Below are 23,286 nucleotides of genomic sequence, written 5' to 3' on the forward strand. Positions count from 1 at the left end.
ATTCCTTCTTATTATTTTTGTTTGATCAGCGCAGTCACCTGTGATCTTAGAGGTCTCACTTGAGATTCCTCCTGGTTTGTCCACCTCTGTCTTATTTCAGCTTTCTTGTTGTGGCCTGGGTCTTCTACCCTCTAGTGGCAAGTCGTGGTACTGCCAGTCACCTACTTTAAACTTACAGTATCTGAGTTTTCCTTTAATAAATTGCTCCCTCAGTGTTTTATTGTGTTTTCCATCGACAGGCATTATGTCAATTACCAGCTCATATTATGAGAACGTCACTTTTTCCTCCGATTGCCCTCCTTCTGCATGGTCTATGGCCTGAATGTAATGGAGGCCGACACAATTCTCTAAATCCTCCTCTAAACATAGGCTCAAGAAAACTAAACCAACCTCACTCAAGTTTACTGTTTTCAGATTTAAGTCACTGTCAAAATTCTTCCACGCAATCTTGCAGAAAAATCTATTTTAAATCCACTATTTCTCTCTAAAATATGCTATTTTTTTCATTGTAACCGCTATAAATAACAATAAAAGGGTTTCCAGATTTTACACATAAAATTCCACAAGTATTATTCGGGATAATTCACAGTTGGCTTCTTTGTCGGCTATTCTTCAGCTGGAGCCCTTCTCTCTCTCTCTCTTATAAAGACCCACACAATACGGGACAAATCCTGTTGTCAGAGGCTGCTCTCAAATTACAGAAATCCTTTCAGACTTAACATGCTGGCTACATGATTTCATTACTATTCAAGAGTAACAGTTTCCTCACTGTTGAGACACATTTTCCCATGCCCTCTGCAAACCACTATGCACATAAAATTCATTTTTCTACGCTCAAGTCTTAAGGTTTATTTGCAGAGCCATAAGTTATTTCATCTTTTTTTTTAATATACATATATTTTTTTCCCCTTTTGCTGTCTGTTTTATCTCTCTTCATAGAGCATATCCACATTTCTCAGACCTATTTTAGGTCAAAGCTCACTCAACCACTGGAGGCCCCATACCCAAACATGGGGTCTGGTATTTCACTATGTTTCTTATGCTCAGCAGTATGCATGGCAAGAATGATTGTGTAGAATGTCCAAACTTGGTAAACATTTGGCTCTGGATCATCTGCAGGTGCATGTGTGTACTAAAGACAAACTTTTTTTTTTTTTTTTTGCAGATTTGTTTGACCCGGAAATGGATCAGATGAGCTTTTTTGTTTGTTTGTTAGAAAGATGTTCGTTATTGTTGTAACTGTGCTTATGCAGCAGCTTTTAGTGTTTTTGTGGTCAGAGGTCTTCTTGTGTTTGCTGTGATTCATTTTGACAAAATTTTTGTATCAGAATGACCAACAGACGCGCTTTTTTGTTCTGAATGAAGTAATTCAGGAATGTAATTTTTTTTCAACAGCTACATTAGCAGCTGCATAAAAAATAACCTTGAATGCGCAATTTGTTCACCCACAAACTGTAACTATCAGTTGCAATATAACTTGATTGTGCTTCTTAAAATTTCAGACACTGCATGCTCTATTTTTTTGTGGATGATTAAGTGTATGGTCATAGGAACACTTATGGTTTTCTGTTTATTGTTTGGAAATTTGTTTCCACTAGAGTTGCCCCGGGATTCGGCAGAAATGTCTTCATTCAAAAATTTGGCTCAGTGATGTCGTGATCCAAACCCAAAATGGATGCTTGGGCTTTTAGTGATCCAAGAGTGAGCAGGGGAATGAGATGTCCTCATAGCCATTGTGAATCTACTCTGAGACAAGCATCCAGGACCCCGTCATCCCTCAGCCAGTTGACCACAGTCCTCTGATGAATTAAAGCTTATCACAAAAGTCTGAATATAATCATAGAGAAGAATATGGAGGAAGTTACGACACAACAAAGTCATTTTTTTTCTCCTAATGATCTTCCAGTGAATGGTTTTCCAGTCTCTGTGGTATCTCTGATTATACCATGACTTAATGTGGATATTCTTTCTCTAGATAAATCAGTTTGCATTCTCTAAACCAAACGTCTGGTTCGGTTTTCATGAAATCTACAAGACTTCTTGTACTGTATCTGTAATGCTGCTCTTTCTGTCCTGTCCTTTGGCAATTTCTGTAATGTTGGCAGTTCTCCACTGAGCCAGCAGGTGATGCTGCTTAACTGTGTCTGCTGTCTTTGACTGCTCACGGAAACAAGAGCAAATGAACTCAACATTTCAAGAGGATCATCTTCTATAGAATATCTGATTACTGCTCAAATATCTGGATTTGAGAAGCCAGCAATGCTACTGCAATAAGTGAATTAAATTTGTCAGTATGCCATTTCAGTTTTCTCTGTGAAAAGGCCCATTAACTTTGACCAACTTTGAATTTATATTAGAAAACGTCTAATGTCATCATCAACATCAACCCCACATCCTCCACGCGTCCTCTCTGGTTATAACAGAAAAGTAGAAAAACAGGCAGAATTAGGAAAATTAATGTAGAAGTGCAAACAATACTTCATGTATTTCTGTCAGTCTTATCAAAGCTGCGTGGAGAGATTCTGTAATGGGTTTGGATCTTCATCCTGAAGCCACACACACACACACACACACACACACAGACCCTCTCCGGTTCACAACTATGTCATCCCTCTTTCTCTCTCTGTCGTCTCTCTCACACGCAGGCACACACACACACACACACACACACACACACTATGTAGTAGTCCCCTCTCTCTGGGGATTCGTACACATGATCCCAGACATCACCATCAAAGTTCACTTTTACTCCAGCCGTCCTGCAGAGATTACTTCATTGCTGGGTCAGGTTTTAGTGAGTCACTCTCCGGCAATCTGTCCGTCTCGCACAACACACGGAAAAGGAATGCAGCTACAGTCCGAGTGATGAAAACAAAAACACATGCTGGTAGCCATATGGAAGAATATGTCCTCTTTTTCCTGTAATGTAGGTTAGATTCCTGCTTACTCTGCTTGTCAGAGCACTTACTGTGACCAGAGTATTTAACTTCATCTAGCAGCATGGAGATTGTAGAGTAATGCACATAAAACATAAAACTGTTTTTTTTTTTGGCTTTTAAAATCTTAAAAGGTTCCATAGAGTAGGCAGACTTTACCATCAGACCACATACACACACACACAGAGTCAGACTGCTTAAGGCTGGCTAGACAGAGTCAGACAAACCCCAAATACTAAGCAACATCCTGCCAAATTTCCCTACTACAGCACAGTGACAAGCCAGCACAGTAAAGTCTGCTTTGTCTGTGGGTAACAAGCCATATGAGTCATACTTGGGGAGTCAGTTGGGGAGGAATGCTAACAGGAGACCCCTAAAACCCGCAGCAGCGGAGACGATGATGTGTATATGTCTTAGCCGTACAACTCAAATGACTCATTTGATTTGTCCACCATCTGTTTTGGTCATCTTTTTTTTTTTTTTGTTAAATACATGTACATAGGAAAGGAATACCATAGTGGCTAGACGATGACTTAAGGTGAAATCATGTGGCATCAGTAAAAGCTAGTCTGTCACTTTGTCATTGTCAAGTCTGAGATGTGTGTCTGTATATTTCTGTTCTTCTGTCAGTATAATACTTAAATTGATCACATTGGTTGGAGTTCGACTTCTTGTGATGTGGTTAAATTTGTGGAAGTAATTTGTTGGCAGAAACGATTAGCTCAGTGTTGGTTCACTGACAGGTGTGCTCAGGTTGTGTTTCAGGCTCTGACTGCTGTAGCTTTGATTTATTCTGGCTGTGATTCGGCTGTCCAACATCTCTGGTGATCCCGATTTCGCTCTCCAGTATGGCGACTGAACACAGCACGCAATCAGAATTTTCTGCTACAGCTCAAAACTGTCACTCATCTCATTCTGGTTGTTAAAAATTTAACTAATCATAGAAAACAATTAGTTAGAGGGTACCTTTAATAAACAAATATTACTAGAAAAATAGATCCAGCTTTTACTGCAGTTCTGATTTTTTTTATTTTTTTTTTTAATCAGAACTATCTCACCTTGTTCCCGTGGAGACTCAACGTTTTTCTTGTCACATTAAATCTTGTGTAATTGTATTTTTATGGATACCATGAAGGACAATTCAATTCATTTCAAATTTGTCTTGATCCCCAGCAGACAGAAGACCTTCAAACCAGCTGAGGGATACACAGCCCTGATGTGGCAACAGGAGAGATGGAGCAACATGAATGTAAGACCAGTGATCACGCTCCTTTTATTTCTGTTTTGATTTCCACCCATGCCTGAGCAAAATATCTGGATCTTGGCATGGTTGCTTAATTTTCTGAATCAGCTAGTTGTAGACTTTGTCTGTCTGCAGTTCAGTGTCGTGTTAGTCAGAGCTTGTTTGTCTGGGAGAAATATGACAAAGCTATAAAGTGCTTTAGCTGTAAAAAGCTAAAAAGTTGCTGGAAAGAACTGCAAGTCATTGACCCTTCGCATTATACCGTACAAAGTCGTTTGATCCTATTTAAGTATCAAAATATTGATTCATTAAGTTTTCACACTTCAGCGCACATTCAGTTTTCCACTTTTCCTCTTTTTTTTTTTTTTTTTTTTTTTTTTGCCCCTTGCTTTTTGGCTGCCTTGGTCACTGGCAGGACTTTGTGATGGCTTGCTCCCATAAGACGGCATATTGAGGTGGTCTGATGTCACAAAGGTGAAGACTGTTCACTTTACATCTGGGTCTAAGGGGTGGTGATCTGCTGAGTTAGGGCCTTTTGGAAAGCAGAGGACAAGGTGTCATTGGGCCTCAGCATGAATATGAAATAGCAACGTGATGTTGATTCACACTCCAGACAAATAGTGTCAAAGCTAGGGCTAAACACGCTTAGCATTTTTTGATCAGCGCTCAGTGTGAATAAGATAGCAGAAAGTCACTGTGCTCAGTGATGCTTGTTGCGATTACTAATGGCATGGCTTGTGCGAATGATGGACGGCAAGTGGCTGTCAGCGATTCCAGTTATGATTCAGCTCGGTTTAATCATGTTACCAAACCATGATGGGATTCTTTTTCAGTGACTTCACTTTCCTCACTTTCAGTATTGTTTTTATGCTGTTTGGCCTGAAATATAAAGACACGTTCACTACCATATCTACTGATCAGCTGATCTGAGGAATGCCAGGGAATAAGAAAGAAAAACGAGGCTCAGGGCCTTTTCTAGCCCATCCTCCTTCTTTATATGAAATATCAGAGAAAACCACATTAGGATTTTTCCCCACTTTCCTCCAACTTTAACCCTCCCCACACCCACCTCTGTATTCCCGTAAGTGTTGCAAGTTGGATAATGAGGAAATTGGCTTTTGGAATCAAGGCAGCATTGGCACACATGGCAGAAAGTGTCAAAATAACAGAGAAAACAAAAAGGAGCTATACTGGAAATTGTCCAATTAAAAACAGACATTGGACTGGAGATATAGAAGGGCAGAGGTTAATGTCTGTTCTCTGCTTTGGACAAGAATAATGATAGTGTGCACGGACAGTAAGACACAGACACAATGTAGGTATGTGCACACACATTAGCAGGATGCAAGATGCACACAAACACAATGATTATGTGTGAATGCATTGACACACACACACACACACACAGAGCACTGGCCAGGTTAGTGCTGGCCTCCTCATGCAGAGTCTAGACAGGAAGCTGGTCCATGCCAGATTAGGGATTTTCTCCTCACACCCTCACAGCATATTACTTGCGTGCGCGCACACACACACACACACACAAATATATATGCGCACATGCACACAGCTACACTGCTGACAATCATCTTCTCTCATTATGTCTGTGTATTGTGTACTTGGATGTTTGTCAAAAGGAAAACAAGAAAGGCAGGTAAAAACAAAGACTTGGTGACACAGGCCTGTGTATTTGTGTGTTTATGTGCTCTGTCTTTCATGAACAACACTGACATAAAATATAAATAACTTAATCACACAGGAACAAAAATTCTATGTCAAAAGCTTTTCTTTTTCCCTTTTTTTTCGTTTTTCTTTTTTCTTTTTTTTGACTCGATTACTCATTTTTCCTCAACTTTCCACTTATTGAAATGATGAGTCTGAGGCACAGTGTGAAAAGTTCAACTTGTCCTTCCCAGATACGGGGGCACACCACGTCCTGTAGTGCTTAGCTAAATTAAACCGAGCCCCTACTGTTCTCATCTGCTCACCTGTAGCCCCTGCCAGGCCTGGCCATGACCTTTGAACCCACACAGATGGGTCTGCATAATAAGACACGGGCACACACGGCTAAGTGCCATCTTGGACATGTTTGATGGGTAGCTATATTGGGCTAGGAAAGTCTGTATACTGTATGTATTGGAATGCTAATGTTTTGACCTTTGTGAGCGGGTGAGGGCGTGTGTGAATGTGTGCGTGGTTCAGTATCTCTTTGTGTGCGTTTGACTGAGCCTTTAAGTATAAATATGGAGACCAATAGACGTGTGTACTCATGTACACAATCTTTGTCTCTCTGTGCGTAGTTGGCCTGAGGCCAATGGCCTCTGTGACCTGTGTATGGCAGGATGGGCTGTACTTTTCACTCCAACCGTATGAATATGCATGGCCTCCTGGCTGCTAGACATGGCAGAATACACATGGATTAGAAACCGCTTTCTTAAAAATTAAGAAAGTGTTTTATTTTTAATTTAATACAATTTTCTTGAAAAAAGCCAAATTTGCACTCGTATCCCTGCATACCTTTTCACGGTACTGTGTGCAGTTTGAATGTTGGTGGAAGTGTACAGAGATATGAAAAGTTGCTTATAAGTTGGCAAATCAGTAATTAAAAGAAGGGGGGGAAAATTTCTCCTGCTGTTAGTAGTAAATAATGCGCATTATTTATTTAATCGACCTATATTACACCTCGAATACACATGAAATATTTGATTTTGACACAAATTACTTTTTTTTATTGTATGAGACTTTATGTGCTATTTTTAGATATGTCATCTCCGCAGCTCCTCTGTTCAACACTGCCTGAATATATGAGCATATTTACACCTTGTCTTAGAGAATATATGACATATGTGCATTGGCCACTGCTGCCTTAACAATATATTTCATCCCCTTCTTGGTTCTGTCTGTGAAATGGTCCTCTTCATTTCCCACATGAGTGGTTTTCTTATCATCTAGGCCCCCTCTCACCTGCCCCAGGGGCTGAGTTAAAGCCGATAAAACACCCAAATATTCTGTTAAACATGGGCGGCCGCTGCCACGTGGCTGCTCCCTGCAATGCCTCCTGGGTAATTATGGTAATAACTCAGCCGTCAGAGGCGAGGCCAGAGGCCCCTGGGATGATGAGGTCAGACTGGAGAGCCTGAGACGAGAGGAGTGGTGGCGATGGAAGTGGAGCGGTGGGGTCAAGGTGAAGCAGGTGGGGCTCACACGTTGCTATCCCATAAACCCTTGCTGTCACATCAGAGGCCGTTGGATGTATGTGGACATTCCAACTGATCCGTCCTCCTCAACAATCAAGATGCTGATGAGCGATGATGACAAGTGTTTGAGTAGCCCGGTTATTTGTGTGGCCTTGACTGACAGACAGCTGGTTGGCTGGTTGGTGGGAAGGTCAAAATGTGTCCCTGTTTGGTTTTTCAGTTGTTGAAACCAGAGATTGCTAATTGTTTTGAGCCCTTTGACTGCAGTGGCAAATATTGATGTGGGTTTTAATAGCAGATTGGACAGTCCGCCATATAATTACTTTTCTCTTAATTGAGAAAATTCTGAAAGGCACTGGACAAAACTTCCTGGCAGTAATTTTGGTCCATTTTTGGTATATTTTGTCTCAGAGATGGAGGTGTCCACCATTACCTGCAGAAATGAAAATGGACTTCTTTGTAATCCTTGTATTCTCTGACCGCTTGCTCGCACACCTGAACTGCACTGATGATGCATTTTAAGTGTGTTTGTTTGAAATGCTTCAATTTGTTTTAAAAGGCTGAAAGATAAAAACCATTTCAAAACAAAAAACATCATCATTACAAGGTAAAATCGGTGTTCACGCCATATTTTCTGTATTTCTGTGCATGTACGCATGCGTGTGTGGCTTGGCATGAGTCTTTTGGAACCTGTAAGTTCAGTTCTAAATATAGGTAGATGAACAGTGACAGAAACACAATATTTCCCCATATTCAGTCCAAATTCTGGTCAGTGGGGGAGATCACAGGAAAATGTTACCATTCAATCACTATTTTGGCTCTTTCGGCATTTCCTCATTTCCTTAAACCTTAAATTTTCCTCTCTTGCACTACTCCGTCATCACCCAAGCCAAGGCTTCATCTAGGTCATTCAGGTCTCTTTGCAAATTCCCTCTCTAAAATATAAATTTGATAGTAAGTGGAGTGAAGAGACAAGTGTAATAATTTCCATGGACACACTGAAGTTAAATGTAAAAGTGATCAGAGGAGCCAGGGCTATTATCACAGGGATCCAGATGTCAGGGAAAATGAGAAAGCTGCATTCAAGGAAAGTGTGAGCAAAAATCTAACACCACATTGCTACAAATAACCCCATAAGGCGCCAGACAGACCTCTACTTAACCTATTTTGAATTCTCACCAGTATTTGTATTAATAGATGCTTATTTAGCTTTAATTGTCTTTCGCACATGATAATTCTTATTGTGCTGGGCTTTTTTTCTGTTTTCAAGTGTGAGCAAGTGCCAATCCTTTCATCTCAGTTCAAAATCCATCAGTTTACTCCCGGCCTGCGACACTGAATCCTCATTCATGCTTATGTAGCTGTAGGTCCGAACTGCAGTTCATTGAGACCCCTGACCTGCAAACAACTATAAATATTTATTTGCGTCGGCTTGTCTAAAAATAACTATATTACAATGGAGTGTCCTGGAAGACGTCCAGGAGCATTGTGCAGTCGTTGTGTAGTCAGCATTCAGAGTCTGGCCTCCACGTCCAGAGAGAGATAGGGCAGTGTCAAGAGGCAGACATATTGATAGCTTTGTGGTCAACAGGAAAAAAGTCACTTAGCTGGGAATCCTCTGGGCCCGCAATGTATTTCTGGAACCACAGATGGAAACAAGCAAACAGTTTGGATTGATGCACAGCCGCGCTCCAGTGGCACCTATAAACACGGCCCCTGTCTTTCAACAACATCACAGTGCTGAACGTATAAAGAAAACAGCGATTCCTGGTTTAGGAATAATATAAACTGCGAAAGAGAGGACATGGACTCAGGTCATCTGCACAAAAACAGTGTGGATTTACATACAGCAGCGAATATTTGGAGCTCGCGAATGAGATGAAAAAATAACATCATTCTGAAAATGGGGAGAATAAAATAATTTGATAGAGATCAAAATAATTCCAAAAGGAAATTCCACTTTTTTCATCATATTCCAAAAGTCAAAAACAGATTTCAGGATTTGATTTCAATTCCATGAAGTTCTGCTCTATACTTAAGTAAAAACAGCTTGTAGAATAGTCTTGCAGGGGCATGAATGTATTAACAGTAATACAAACAGGTGAAATGTAATTGTTCTTGAACTGTTTTAATGTACTGTATGGCATTTGACTGATAAAAAGCTAATAAAATGAAGTCATCTTCAGCTTGCCCTGTCGCTAACCAGTGACACATGACTTGCAATGCTGGAAACAGACTGACATGAAAACTTGTGCAATCCCAGAACATGAGCTCAGACTGTGGCACAGTAACGTAGACACGCGCTGATTCAAACTCCGCTCTGTGGATGATTATTTCACCTTCTCCGTGCTGTCCTCATTCTTTACGCTGGCGCTATGTCCCACTTGGTACCAAACTGCCAGTCTGACTTGGTATGAGACACAAGTCTCACTCTGCAACTTCTGCCTCTCCTCCCCAATCCCTCCTTCACCCCAAGAATGCAATAAATGTCCAGCTATCATTTATTTTAATTCACTCTCCTCTTGCACAGATGAAATGGATTCGTAACCTTGTAGGACAAGGACGTGCATGCCTACTGCCGTCAGTTGCTGAGTTATTTTCTATTCTTCTAGCATAGAGAGAGATGGGGTTGGGGGGGAATAAGAGGGAGCGAGAAAGAGGCCCAATGATGAAGAGAAATAGTCTAGCATGCAAATTGCTAGCTGCCATGTCCAATGAGAAGGCCCGGCAGAGATTGTCACCGTAGAAACTCTGGACAGGGTTAACGAGGCTGAGTGAGAGACGGAGCTTAAAAAGACAGCAGCAGAGGAAAGGAGGGAGGGGAAAGAGTCTGAAAAAACTCTGTGTGATTTATTTGCCAAATCAAGGCAGTATGAGTAGATTATGGATTGCCTAATGAGAAAGAGTGTTTAGGGGATAGCTAATTGGACGTGACCAAGGAGGGGAATGCTTTAAACAGGGAGAGATGGAGACTAATAGTAGTTTAGGTTCATAATGCAGAAGTAAAATCATCAAGAAAGAAGCAAAGAAAAAAGGAGAACAGGTGTTTCTGCAAGGATTGTTTTCATTATTGACTTACTTGCCAGCTGCTTTCTTGATTTGTGGATTTTTTTAAAAAGAAAAAAGAAAATTGGCTTTCAGAAGTTTTTAAAGAATACCGTAATATCTTCAATTTACATCTTGACTGGCTAAAGGTTTAAAATCCTAAGAAATTCAATATACAGTCACATATGAAAAAGAAACAGAAAATCATCAGATTCACGAATTGGGAACGACGTAATGTTGACATATTTCAAATCAAAATAGTTGCTGCCTAATAATTTTGTGTCAATTGACCGATTGATACATTAACAACTAATGTGTGTTGCCATAATCTCAAAAGTATCCTAAATTCAGTTTGTTTCATTTCACTCATGTTAGTCAAAATTGAAAATCAAATCATGATCATATGTTTCAGATTATATTTCTGTTTATTTGTGAACGGTATCACAGGGATGCTACTGTCCTCACTCTCAAAACTAATGAAATGCATCCACTGCTGCCTCTGGTTCGGTCTCAACTAGATGTCAAGGGATATTTAAATTTCCACTAGAGGGTAGTATATAACTACTGGCAGCAGTGAATATTTTTTCATGCTTCCTGCCCTCCATGCTGTATCTGCGGCTTGTATTTCTATTTTTGCGGTTCGGTTGAGTACACATTTTTGTCTGGATGGATTACTTAGGCTTTCACACCTGGATTTAGGAACTTAATCTGTTTTATTTAATGAAAGTAAGAACTTCAGTCATCTCTAATGTTTCGGCCACAGTGACTCTAAATCAAATCAAAATGCTGTCTAGGAAACCAGATTTGAGTAGTAAGGAAGCAGCAAAGAGCAGAAACTGGACTGGTTGGAGTAAATTCATGGTATTGTCCTCAAACTGTCGCCTCCATAGGGATGTGTACACTGTATGTTCTTTTCATGATTAGAATCATTCACCCAAAATGAAATGACTAAATTAAAAGATGTTATGGTGCTGAATTTCATTTGATTGCTTCACATGAAAGCAATCCTTTTTTTTTTTTTTTTGAAGGAGCATTTTAAGTAGCGTGATACAAATTATGCTGCTGTTTCCATTTCATTCTAAAATTTGAGGACATAATGTGGTTACCATGTGGACAGTCCCTCTTTGTTTGTGCCACATATTGCATACTACACTATTATTGAATGAACCTCTCATAATTCAGCACCATCAGTTACTTTTCTTTTCACTGAATGCAGAACCTCTTAGTGATGACATTTCCTTTGCGTGTCCACTGCAGTCCTTGAAAATGGTTGTGTTGCCTCCATTTGATCGGCGCAGCATCTCTCTCATTTCATGAGAGCAGCCGAATACACATTTGAAACGGGTTAGGACACAAATGGGATTAATGCTTGGTAGACATCTCCTGAAGCATTTCTACCTGTAATGTTGTTTGCAGATGCACTAAATGAGATGTCTCAGCGAGAGCAGAGCGTCACTGTGACCCTCCAGATGCAGCTCCAGTTTTCTGGCTCCACTTTGGGCATAGTACATACGGAAAGAGACAACATGGGAAATGCGATTACATGGTTGCGTAATGTAAGGGAATCTCATTTGTTTTGTCGGCTGTTTGATTGTTCCTTTCTACGCTCGCAAATTCTGGGAAATAAGATGCAGATGTGGATGAGGGCGAGCAGTCCCTATTACCACCCAATCTGAGGAAGTGTGTTTTGACTTTGAAAACCCCAAACTCGTGTCATGGTTAGACAAAGAGCGGGTGAAACGGTTTCAAGTAAAACTGCTGCAGGTTTAAATATGGTCTTTCTTGACACAGACATAAACATAAATATTCGACTGAAAATAGAGGAAGTCAGGGATTCTTTTCGTACAGTCCAAAAATACCCAGCCTGCTCTAGACATAACTGTAAAAGCAAAATCTGTAAAGTGGCCCGGGTTCTGGTTACAATGCAGGATTATGACGTCAAATGTCTATTAAAGGAAAAGACTTTCCTAACCAAGATGAATGAGTTATATCGAGTCCTGGCATGACAAACGAGGGTTGTAGTGTCGAAAGTGTTTTATGACGGTCTCAGGGGTCCTTATCTCCCATAACCCCTGACCCCTCGACCTTTAAAACCACAAGGGTGATTACAAGTGGCCAGCCAATGGAATAACTGCTTTACTATGGCCATTACATACTTTTTATACATCCTTGCACTCTGGTCCAACTGGCATCTCCTTTGTGGTACTTTTTAGTTTTTCAAAATATATATATAAAAAAAAAAGGCCCACCACATATGCAGACAGAATTGTAATTGTATTCCCTAACCCTAACCCTACAAAAAATGGACCAGACTCAGTGACTAACTCGCTAAACTTAACAGCATTTGGAGATTTTGATATTTTCATAAAACACCATTCCAGGTATCAGTGGATCTGCGGTTTCTATGCGTTCCGAGGCGAGGGAGCAAGGATGGTTTACTGTCTGCTGCCATGTGGACCGGTCAGCAGACTGATGAGCAGAGGTCTCACTCACTACTCATCTGCCACACCTGTCATGTAACTGACTATGATATCTGTTCCCCATGGGATGCATAACTATGTGACACTGGCATTTGTCACCACATGCTCTGACAGCACACAGTACCACCGACCATTAAAAACCCTGGAGCAGGTAGTAGTTTATTGAATACTATTATTGGCATGATGGAGCAGTTGAGTTAAGGAGCGTTGAGGAGATTTTTCCCAGCCTTTAAGTGAGATTTGAAGATAAATTTATATCCTCTATACAGGTGAGCTAAGTGCAACTATGTGATGTTGTTGATGCAGTGCTATGAGAGACAACTACGAGCTGCCTTTTGCCCTGCTGCTGTGTTTGATTAGTTGTTTGTCTACTGACATGAAGAATTTTGGGTCAGGACAGGTAATTGATTTACACATGCTCCTGTGGATGCGAGCGTAACTGGCTACCGGAGATGTACATCATTTTCCGTAACATTGCAGTCTGAGATTAGTGCAGGGTCCCAAGGGTCTTGCTCGTCACTCCATTTCCTAAATTGACAGCTGGAGAAACTCTATTCCCCCAGACGTGATAAACGACACGGGGCGTCAGAGGAGTGCGTCGCACAAGAGAGAAAGGAGTGATAAATGGGAGAGGTTGGGAGGAATCAGGGCAGATGAAAGTTGTTGGGCTCTGAGAAATGACTGACAGCTCATTATGAAAATCTGAGACTTGTTCAGCCGAACCTTTTTCTGTATTTCCTTTTCTTTTTCCCCATTCTCAAACACACTGAAAATGGGCACAAGTGACTACTGAGACTGTGTTTTTCTGGCTGTGAAAGAAGTCCTAATGCCAGAAAAACAAAACTTCCAAAAGATTCGAGATGAGCATGATGAAAATAATGTCAAGAAAATAATATAAAGAGTTACCAAATGTGCAGCGATACATATATTTGTCTGGTATTTACAACACCAACGAAACATCAGTATATAGGCTTTTGAAAGACACAATTATTTCAGAGGTCTTTGCTTCCCTTTGTGGTTAACACAGATTTTAGAGGTGAATTACAGTTGTGTTTTGAGTTAACTGCTCACCTTGTGAAGCTGGAGGTCATCACCTCTGTCAGATACCCAAGCCTATTTCTGACCATGGACCCTCTGCACAGGACACAGGTTAGTATTTTGGCATGAACAGCACCATTTTTGTTCATTTTTCCTTAGTCTCTCCAGTATGACCCCTTTGTCATTTACATTTACAGCTTATACAAAGCCATAAGTCACCCATCAGGACATTAGAAAGCTCAAAAAAACCCTTGAGATTGCCAGTTGGCATTGCTTTATTGGGTATTTTCCCCCAGTACTCTTACTAGCTTCTTGCAACCTCACTCAATTTAGTTGTTTTAGCCCCCGATGGCCGTGTTGCTGATTTTGAATAAGTACTCAGGGCAAGAGGGGTCAGCTGCAATTTCAGCTGTAGCTAAACTGGTCTATTCTAATGTGAGATCTGAGGTGACTTTGACTTTTGATTAATGACAGTTCTCCAAAGGACATATCACCAGCAAAACTTTCCATGGCATGAGAGCCACTTCCAGTGAAAGAAGAAAACATCTATATCTTTATGCATACAGAATTTGGCACTGAATGACTACTTTCAATGTGAAATAATACCCAGGTGCCGTTACAGGAGGCAAATACTGAAAGTGTTTGTTATTAAAATATTTGTACTTCTTGGGCCCCAAAGGCCCAGTATGCCTTTTTTCACATATGCATATTTCCATTATAGTGACATCAAGCAAACAGAGAAACGCTGCTGCTGCCGCCTCTCTCCTGTTCTCTCCTCTCTCTCGAGTGCTTTTCTCACAGGCTGTGAAAAGCAGCAGCCCCAGGGAGTATTCGTATCCCATGAGCCCTTGGGGCAGAAGGCCTGAGGACATGCTATGGGGATGTATTAAGGGATGTAATAAGGAAGGGGGAAACTGCATATCTCAATATGAATGCTGTAGGTAAATGTAGCGTAGATAGAGGTTGAGTTGAATTGGCCCATTTGGGTTTTTAGAAAGAAAGATTTAGGGATGATGAGAAGAAGGAGGAACTTGTATTATATAAATCTAAGGCGACAAACAGATGAGCAGGGAGAGTTACGCAGTTGTACTTTCACTGATGCATGCACATTTGATAATGTCATTTTGGCTCTGCAGAGTGCCTCTTCGTTATCCCTTTAATTGTAACCAATGAGCAACGCCATTGTTTCCTTTGATATAAAATCTTGTAAAGCGCACATTAGAGTGCTGTTTAGCTGTAAGCTGTGCAGACCAAAGCAGAATACATCCCTCACACATTCACGCATACATAATATCATGCATTTACATACACATATATATGCATATATACTACACACAAGCATGCATTTAATACATATGCACAGATATCCAACTATAAATGTCTTTCAGACTGACAGAGAGCATTTAAAACAGGTCCCAGATATGTGCATTTTTCATTTTACAAAAAGAGTGGACTGACAGTAAAATAAGAGCCACAAGGACATGCCACCACTCTGTCTGGTACATCTGCATCTTCTGGCAGGGTCAAACAATTTGCAACCAAAGTTTTTAGGCCAACTGTACTGATGCAAAATACATGAGCAAGGATAATGATTGGGGGAAAAAAAAAAAAAAAGACAGAAGCGTCTCATCATTATGGCCAACCATATAAAATGACATCTCATACTGCTACACTTTGACTGTCATTATCAGATGTTGCAAAGTACAGCCATCTTCTGCACTGTTTGTGCGAAAGAGACATCAACCTTTCTGCAGAGAGCTGTTAGCTACTGTTACACCAGCAGGGACTGACTGAAGAAAGAAGAATCCACGACCTGCTCTGTGGACTTCACCTTGACAGAAAAAAAATATTCTTGACAGACACAAACCAGGATAGCCTGATTCCGCTAACCATCCTGAGTCACAACTGGCCTGTGAACTGCATAGACGTAATTATTTGTAATTATTCATGTCATTACTATGACACTGCTATTGCCCAAGGTGGCTAATCTACAGTAAATTTTTAATTCTAATGACTTTCACAAAGTATTCATTTTTACATGAGCCGTTTACAACAAACTGCCATTGCCTGAATTTAATATGTGGTGTAGCTGTTGGTTGAAAAATTAATTTTAAAATTCTTGACTGGCTATTCCAAGTAACGGTAACTCTATCTTTTCTTCAGTTGGCACACCACTGGTCACTGCAAACTAAAAGATCAGCTAAAATAGTTAACATTCTGCCCAGCATTTAATATATTATGGGCTATAATATGTATATAGAATTCCTAGCATTGAATTATATGCAAAAGTTCAAATTGTTTTCTTAAAAATGGGGAGTAAAAATGAAGGGAGAACAGACAAGAAACAAATTATTAATATTACAATTAATACCCCTGAAATGTAACGGTCAGGCTTTGACAACATCATTTTTGCCAGCGGGAGCTGGTAACCTCTTAGAAACTGTAACTCTTCAAAAAAAAAAAAAAAAGAAAAGAAAAGAAAAGAAAAACTAGTTCAGTTTAGTTTGATTCTTCGTCAACATGTCCATGCAGCTCTTGCTTTGTGTTGTTTGTGAAGAAGAAGAGCTTTACCAGAAGTAAGACTGTTGGATTGTGGGACAAAGGTCTCTCTGTCTTTACTCTCCTGTATGATCTTATTATCTGTCAGCCAATTTAACAGAGAGGCCTTTGGGGAGTGACAATGGGGATGTAAGGGAGGAGGAGGGGGCACACTCATACTTGTGTACGCACACACACATCCATAGATGCACACACAAACAAACGCACACATCATACAACCACACAAACACACACAGACACACCTCTGCTCTAATTCACACTGACCTCTGCGGCCTCTCCACAACGCCTGTTTTCGTATTTGATAGAAAAATCGATAGGCTTGCTGGCAGAGAACAACCTCCATGAAGAATTAAAACAGGGAAAGCGTTGGTAGCGGTCAATCATTTTTCTGTCCACTAACACTACACTTACTGATGCAGCCATGAATAAATGTCATTTACCTTCCAGAAACTCGCTGTCGCCTTGAAATTGGAGGAGATGAAAAAGTGCAATTGATGATTTTATTTTACTGTGAAATTTGACAAGCACTAAAATTACATACAAGCAAAATCAATTTGTTCATGTCAGGAAATAGGTTCTTTTATTATAGTTGGGAGATTTGGTTCTCATTGTGGCAATATAATGATATCTTTATTCAAAATAAATCTTTGATTCAAAATAAAAAAATTTATTGAGTTTGTTTTGACGTCAATATCGGACAATCAAGGGATTTTAAAAATGTGTTTAATCTTTTTACAGTTTCTACAAACACACCTTTATCTGCTGTGCTTTTTCTCTGCCTCTCTCTAAGAGGATGTTGCCCATCTTTGCACATTTTAATAATGGGGGTTTTAAGAATGTGGATGATGATGATTGTGCAACAATAATTTTGTCTTGTACATTTCTACATTTCATTAGTTATATGAATCAATGCAACTTTGATCTCTTTCTGAAAAGCTGAATTAAATTATTGTTCATTTTCAGTCTTAAGTGCTCAGCAATTGTTTGAGTCTGCTTTGAGTATAGAGGAACAAATGTTTTGTGTCAGTGGAAGAATACAAGAATACATACATTCATACAACATCAGGCGGCAATGTCTACGGTGACATTCCTTTTTCCGAATGTGGCCATTGATCCAAGGTCAAGCAGCGTAGACGGGCTTTTCTCTTGCCAGTCTTGAGGCCATTTTGAACAGATGTTGGCACAGCCAGCTGGACATGGCGACCTTGACGAAGTCTCAGAGGGGTCTTCTTTGGCAGCATGGGCACCCAACTCTCCCCCCTGGCAATGGAGACCCAGTGCAGCAGCGTATACGCAAGTGCTGCCTGTGTGTGTGTGTGTGTGTGTGTGTGTGTGTGTTTGAGCAAGCAAGCGTCTACAAACCAGTATTGTGTGTCATTCAAGCTTCAGTGAAAAGGTACCAGTGAATCAATCACATGCCCCGTGTAACACCGCACTAAATGAAATTCAATGGACTGATTGAGTGAGTGATGGATGATTCACATACATACAGCCAGAATTAAGTGATGGAGAAACACTCGGAAGGAGAGTGGAGGAGGTGAGGATTGGTTAGAACCCAGAAGACTGCGTGTGTGTGTGTGTTTTCAGTGCTGTAAGTGTGGGAAAAATGTAGTTGTTGAGTGTATAAACTCTACAGGCTGAGCACCCTGAGGAGTGGCTGCATTCGAAACTTCACATCTGCCCTCCCAGGATGCAGCAGAATGTGTGTGTGTGCGCACGTATTCGTTTGTGTGTGTGTGTGTGTGTGTGTGTGGTTACCATCTGGGCAGAACATCAGGGGCACGCCTGGACTGCACGGTGAGCCAGTCCACTTTTAATCTGTCCAGCGCCCTCGCCCCACCAAAGAAGGTCAACGCCTCGGCAAGGACAGCACTGTCACCCCCATAACACCAACAGTGGGGGTCGGCACTGGCTATCAATAATAGATGGCAGCTGCCTTTAGTGTGCGTCTTCACTTTGCCTGGGGCAGCGGTGTTAGCCCATCTTTCATTCCCACTACTCCACCGAGCTAATGTGCTGTGTTAATGCTTGTGTGAATCAGGAGGAGCGCTCCGCCGCGTGTCTCCCCTGTAGCTACCGAATGCTCATGTCATTGCCAAAATAGGACAGAAGGTGCTCCAACAAAGGAAACATTCATCTGGAGGTATCACAGCACGGCAACAAAATCAACCTTCATACATTCAGAGAGCACAGCATTAGTTCGTAAGAGGAATGGGGATGTGATGGGAACATTTTTGGGACAGGGTGCCTTTGGTAAACACGTCAGCCATGTAGGTCCAGTGTTCAGAAGTTCAAATCAAGTTTTTGTGGCTGCTCCGATCCTTTAATCATCTTAAAGTTTCTGCATATTTTTTTTTTTCTGTTACATTATAACCGCGAATACTAAAGCCGTTTCAAAAGCAATTTTTTAATACGACACAAAATTCATTCATCAACCACAATTTCACAGGCTTTTATGTTAAGTAGCTGCACTGACAATCAGGCGTGATTTCCGAGTGGGTGTTTTTTTTTTTTTTTTTTTTTCCCCCCCAACTTGCCAGAGACCAAAACCATTTTAAATGCAAATGACCTAAAAAAGATTAGCGAGGTAGGCAGTCTGCACCCTGTTAATTATCACATGCAGTAGTCAATTAACAACGCTAACGATGGGACACTTAGTGAGCGTTAACCCAATTTACAGCAGCGAAGAGGCGGCTGGACACGGTTGCAAGGGGGCAACTTAAGGTGGGATCGCAGCTGGGGGGACGCTGTAATGGGTGGAGCGCTGAGGTTAGAGAAAGCTCAGGAGGAGAGTGCGCCGCTTTGCGATGAAATTGATGAGTGATGCCGTGTGGACTCCTCTCGACGGTTCTCCCACCACAGTGTGGAGGAGCTGGGCACCATGTGGGCTGAGGGAGGAGCGGAGACTCACCCAGGGGGGGGTTTGTTACCCAGAGTGCGTTAGCTTCGATGATGCTCTACAGTTAACAGCATTAGCCATGGTGGGGATGAAGGCATGCTCTGATTTAACAGTTGTCACTAGACCTTGGCTGTGAGAGGCATGGGTGAGTGACACGGCCCTCGTTTGTGTGCCTGCGTGTGTGTTCATGTGTGCAACTCCGTGTGTGGGTGCACAGGAATGTGCTGTGCGTTTGCCCTAATGTTACAAGTATTAGATGGTGTTTTGTGAGTTTTGTCACTGCTGCTCCTTTTGTTTTCTGTTGGTTTAACCTTCTACACCAGAAACTAAAGCTTTGTTTGGGGAGAAATTGGAGACCTCAGTTTTTTTACAAATAAATTCACAGCTGCACAACACAGGAAACAAAACACAGCCCTTAGTTTTCTTTAAAAAAAAAAAATCACTATAAGAATTATCAGAATTTGATGGTCAAAGGTCACAGGTCAAGGTGACAGCGACTTCAGATTACATTGAAAGTGAAATTTCAGGAACTTTACATCTGAAACATTTCGTCTAATTTAAGGATGAACTGATTATAATTCAGTGAAGGGTCAAAGGACAAGGTCATGGTGACCTCACAGAATGTTTTTGTCCTTGTGAACATGGTATCTCAGTAACACATGGAGGGACTTTCTTCAAATTTCAGCACAAACTTTGACTTGGACTCTGAGATAAAGTGTTTGGAAATACCTTTTTGGCCATGTTGGGTCACTTGAGTATTCACACTGGTTGGCACAGGCAAACATGGACAAGGCAGTAAAAAAAAAAAAAAATCTTTGGTCAGTGTTGCAATGTGGCAATTTGTCATCTTCATCCACAACCTACCCCAACACAGCAGCATTTTATTTTCATCCAGGGAAAGACTTTGAGTGGAGAAACAGCATAAACTGTAATTAAGTCTGTAGTATGTTTCTAATGATAAAATATTGTCCATGTTACTGTAAGTGGCTTATTACCTTGTTTTTGGATGTCCATTTTTTCTTTTTTGTTGCCCCTCCGTTCACTAAATCCTCTTCACACAGTGGCAACAACTCACCTTGGATTTAATATAAAAAAATACTTGCAATTACTTGCAAGATAGGCCAAAGCCTATGCGTAGTATTTCTGATTTTTATTGGATCCCATTTGTTTCTATCCCTCCTCTCTCAAAAGCTGCCGAACACTGCTTCTTTTCCTTGTGTGTTGTTTCCTGTCTGTTTCCTTCATTCTCTGAATCCAGGCAGTGACATTCAGGCAGCTGTATCAGACAGTCTATTTCCAAAATATCACATCTACTCCGCTGACATAAATCATCATCACGCTCTGGCCCTGCCCACCCGTTTTCATCTGTGTAACCAGAGCTATGAGCGTCAGCAGTTAGTGTATTGGTGTGAGCGGCCTATTGATCATTGATCTGGCGCCATTGATCCAAACCTCCCATCTTTCCCTTCCTACCCCCAACTCAACCTCTGAAATCTGTTCAGATTCACAGGAAAACTCCTGTTCATCTTTTGACTCCCGCTCCCTGTGGAATATACACAAGCTCAGATAATGAGAATAAATGGTAGTTCTGATTGTAACTGGTATTCCTCCTTTAACAAATTTGATTAATCACTTTTCAGATCTTTTCTTCCCATATATATATATATATATATATATATATATATATATATATATATATATATATATAAATTAGCTTCAACAGAATGAATCTGCCCACCTCTTAAATGCTTTTCTCAATCAACCTTGTCCTCTAATATGTAGTTTCAAGTGATAATAGTCAGCGTAAGAAAAGAAGAGATCGCAGTATAAACACTGCATAAATGTCTATTTTATGTTGTAATATTATGTGATAATGGCAGAAAATGGCTCAAGATTTATTCAGCACAGTTCAATCCTGATCTCTTTATCAGTGGCACAAATGGTCGACAGTAAAAGCCACAACTGTATGATGAGCAGATCAATATATACGTAATTTACAAACTACAGGGCAGGTAATCAATGAGTATAAAAGTGTATGAAATATACATTACAGGAATTCTGCTATACCACTGACCACAGACTTTGATAAATAGTCACGCCATTTATTTTTGTCAGTATTGATTATTCAATCCACAGAGTTCAACAAAGTCGTCTGTCTTCTCTCCTTTTCACGTAATCTTCTCCTGAAAGCTGATTTATGATCTACTGGGTCAGATCAGCAGCTGTTGGTTAAAACACCTCAGAGATGAATATCAGTGATTTGATGTGATTTTAAAAAGCAGTTTGTCTTCTTTGAACTTCATTTATTTATTTCATTTAATACATTATTTGTGTTGAGGGTAGCATTGTGCTACAGTGATGGTTCTTCACCTGTCATGCTTTCCGTTTTTAGTTAACTTAATAATAATAGTGATGATAAAAATGATCCCATTCCGCACGTTGATCTCCAACTTCACCCTTGAGACATATTTTTTGCTTTTACTTTAAGTCTTTTTTAGTTTAGTCCTCTCGCATTTCAGGATCCCCCTCCTCCACACAACCAGAATGTGGCTATTGCTTGTCATTAGAATAACAAATGCACCGGGGCTTCTGATTTAGTGTGGCGCTCAGGCCCCTGATGTATATTAATACCATAACACTGCACCTCCTACCCAGGGTTCATCATTCATCCGTGTAAAAGAGGTGGAATTGAAAAGCAGTCCTTGTTTTTGCTGGAACCTGGATCACAGTCATTTATTGTGTCATGAGACAGGGCAGCCACTCTGCGCGCCCTTCACCTCCATGTGCAGTGCCAGCTCTTATTAGAAACTGAAGTATGCTTGTGTGTTATTCTTTTAAGTACCCCGGTTGTTAACATGGGGTAAAAATGTGGAAAACATTAGTGAAAAAGGACGGATTGAGAGTCAAACGTAGCTCAGCTTGTTCTCATATTCTTGGTTATTCAAATTCAAATTCTGCACAACAGTGATTTGTTTAAAATCAGTCTTTCGGCTTACGTTCCGTTTTTTTTTTTTTTTTTTTAGCTCAGAAAAAAAAAAAAAAAAATGAAGAATTTGCATTTCATTTCATTTCATGCATATTTTTAATCATGTCTCCTTCTGGCTATGCCCAGCGTTCCCATTTAAGTCTGCTAAGGTTCTCATCGAGTGAGTGGTGCAGCTCTGGGCTCAGTTAAGTGATGACTGCTGGTGACAGATTGTCCCCTACCACATTGCTAGCACTTTTCCCAGACAGACCGTCCGACCCTTTTTCATCTCTTCCTGAGTGGACGTGAGGGCTCACCCAGCAATACGAGACAAATAACACTTCTGCCAGGCCATCACTCTTTCCAGCAACGTGGCAGTTTAGCTTTCAGTTGACTGTAGTCCACGTAGTACGAGACTCAGCATCACCTCAGCTTCCTCTATCATTCCCTGACTGTCCCCACTGGACTGACATGAGTCTGACCAGAATGTACAAGGCTGTCTTTATCTCTATACATCAAATCAAGCTGTCTGCTGGTCATTCCTTCTCGGAGTGTGTACATTAACTTAACATCATTGTTTGTTTGTTTTTTTTTTCTTATCCATTTGCATTGGTGCAGTGCAACATTCTGTATTTCAATTTAAATTTGTTGACCTTTGGAAACTGAAACAGGACGATTATGGGTCCAGTGCTGACACAGCGCTGTGGAGGTCTGGCTATGTGAAACCTGTAAAACCGCATCCTCTGTCACCCAGAAATGTTTCCTGTTCAGTTTCTAGAATGAGCAATTTAAAGGATTCATGTCGACATCAAAACATTGAACTTTTCCACTAAATATTTGCAAAAGAAAAATCACAAACCCAGACAGTGAGCAGTTAGGGAGCGCCTGAATGATTGGCTGCTGTGCATCGGAGAGCAGGAAGCTGAA

Source organism: Echeneis naucrates, chromosome 24 (genome assembly GCF_900963305.1).
Source record: "Echeneis naucrates chromosome 24, fEcheNa1.1, whole genome shotgun sequence".
Taxonomy (NCBI): domain Eukaryota; kingdom Metazoa; phylum Chordata; class Actinopteri; order Carangiformes; family Echeneidae; genus Echeneis; species Echeneis naucrates.